The sequence below is a fragment of the Cucurbita maxima genome, unplaced genomic scaffold, assembly GCF_002738345.1.
Source record: "Cucurbita maxima cultivar Rimu unplaced genomic scaffold, Cmax_1.0 Cma_Scf00470, whole genome shotgun sequence".
Classification (NCBI taxonomy): Eukaryota; Viridiplantae; Streptophyta; class Magnoliopsida; order Cucurbitales; family Cucurbitaceae; genus Cucurbita; species Cucurbita maxima.
The window spans coordinates 11,263-13,419 of record NW_019272486.1 but is presented as its reverse complement, the minus strand read 5'-3'; the positions used below and the strand labels follow the sequence as shown (position 1 = coordinate 13,419).

Sequence of the window (2,157 nt, the reverse complement as noted above, 5' to 3'; positions counted from 1 at the left end):
TGTCAAGAAAAATGAACTCGAGAGTTGATTGAAGACCTTGCAAGTGTGTCAAGAGTGCCAGAGTGGGCAAGACAGTTTCTGGTCAGAATTGGAATCAGTTGTAGCTGAAACCAAGACTACCCGAAGGTCATTAGTGTTGTGTGTTGACACTTCAATGTGGGGAGATCTACCCATCAAGTAAAACCAAGCTCATTTGCCAAGCGCTTGTAGTCCTTAAGTGGGCAAGACAGATGAAACAGAAAGTAAACCATGTCGGTGCTTTCCAAAGAGCCGTTCACATTAGAGGAATAGTGTTAGTGGTTGCAAGCAGAGAAGCTGAGAGCCAAGAAAAGACAAGCATCGGCCAAGTGCCAAAGTTGAGTACAAGACAAGTTCTTATTGGAGGATGAATTTGTTGCAAAGAGGCAACCAAGTGTAAGTGGGGGAGAGCCCAAGTAATTAGGTATCTCACCCCATAGAGGTGGTCTAAGGTGCGAGTACACGTGTACTCCTTGAGCTATCACCTTATGCTTAAAGTGGATGACTCCACAAGATTTTTCGAGACCAATATCAATTCGTGAGAGATCTTTGAGAAGAGTACCCCAAGAAGACTGTAAAATTTAGACAAAGATTATTGTGTTAAGGATATATAATAAAAGAATACTCCTAAAATATGAGGAGGGTTTTAGTTATACTCTCAAGCTTTGAGATATTTCATTTTAACACTTCGATCAGGATATAATTGAAATCAAATTCATAGTTTAGTAGTATTCTTTTCGTTTATCATTCTGAAAATAAAAATATTGAAAAAAATTGATCAAATTTTTGGATGAGATTGAGAGAATGAGAATACGAACCGTGTAATCTTCTAGAGACATCCAATTGTTTCCTAGAGCAACTCCTAGCAAATAAAATTGGGAGTCGTGTATTTAAATTATTGATTCTAAATTATTACAATGGGATCATTTTAAACAAATCAAAGTTATAATATGATTTTTTTTTTTACATATAAAAAAAAGGTTATAATTCATCATTTATATTTGAAATTTTTTATTAAAAAAAAGTAAAAATAAAAGTACCTCCGAGATTAAGGGTCAAATTGCAAGCTTGGATGACCCGAAGAAGGGACAAAGCCAGAGTGACGGCGAATTTGCCACCGTAAGACTACGCAAAGAAGTACAAAGGAGCGTTTCGTAGGCCGACAGTGTAGTTCGAAACCTCAGCCAGCAAAGTCGTCATGTCGATCGCCGCCTCCACATCGCCTTTCGTAAATTCACCTCCACTCTCCACGTAGCTATATCCGATCCCGACTGGATTATCCAATTTTTGTAATGATAAAATCATAAATTTAGTCGAAAAATATTAGAATTTAAGGTTAAAATGACCGAAAATTAAAAGGAAAAGGAGTTGACCACAAACAAGAGGTCTGCTTTTTTCAGCCATGTTGAGTTTCTTGGCATCAAGTTTGAGTTCAATGGCCTGATATCCACGAAGTTCCCAAACCTAGTTCCCGAGCCACCCTATTTTTCAATATTTGAGTCATTTTCTTACAAAATACCCAAAATTTATAAATAAATCATTGGGAAAGATCGGTAGCTCACTGGTCCGCCTTGCAACCAGAGAATGGTCGGCCATGGCTTGGAACCGACGTCCACTCTGGAAGGACTTCTATAAAGCCACCAAAACATATGGGCTTCTGAACAACACAATCCAAGAACAAATATATAAAAAAAAAATGACTAAAATAAAATAGAAGGAAAATTAATGAATTTGGCTTATTGGGTCTGACTTGAACATAGCCTCATTCTTCAGATCCGTCTTGAGATTTGTGAGTTATGGAAGTTCCAACATGAAACAAAGAAGAGGAAGTAATGAGAACGAAACAGAGATGAAGAACTAATAGTTTAGCCATTGTCGAGAGAATGAAAATCTTAGGTTCTTTAAAAATGGTGATAATGGATGACGATGAGACTTTTAGGCATTTATTGAATGGATCAATTAATTGGGAGAAAGACAAGATTAGGGTTATAAAGTACAAAATGAGCAATGACAGACGCCATTGGACAGCACAAGATACAACGACAATAAACAAGGTGACAATAGAGTGGGAGTAGAACCTAACTTATATTTTCTATTTTTCTTTATATCTTTCAATTGATTTTATTCCCATTTTGATTT

General features: G+C 36.7%; 1 pseudogene; it reads right to left on the bottom strand.

Annotated features, from left to right (window-relative positions):
* Positions 1-293: 293 nt before the first annotated feature.
* LOC111474630 lies at positions 294-1,891 on the bottom strand (annotated as a pseudogene).
* Positions 1,892-2,157: the final 266 nt, after the last annotated feature.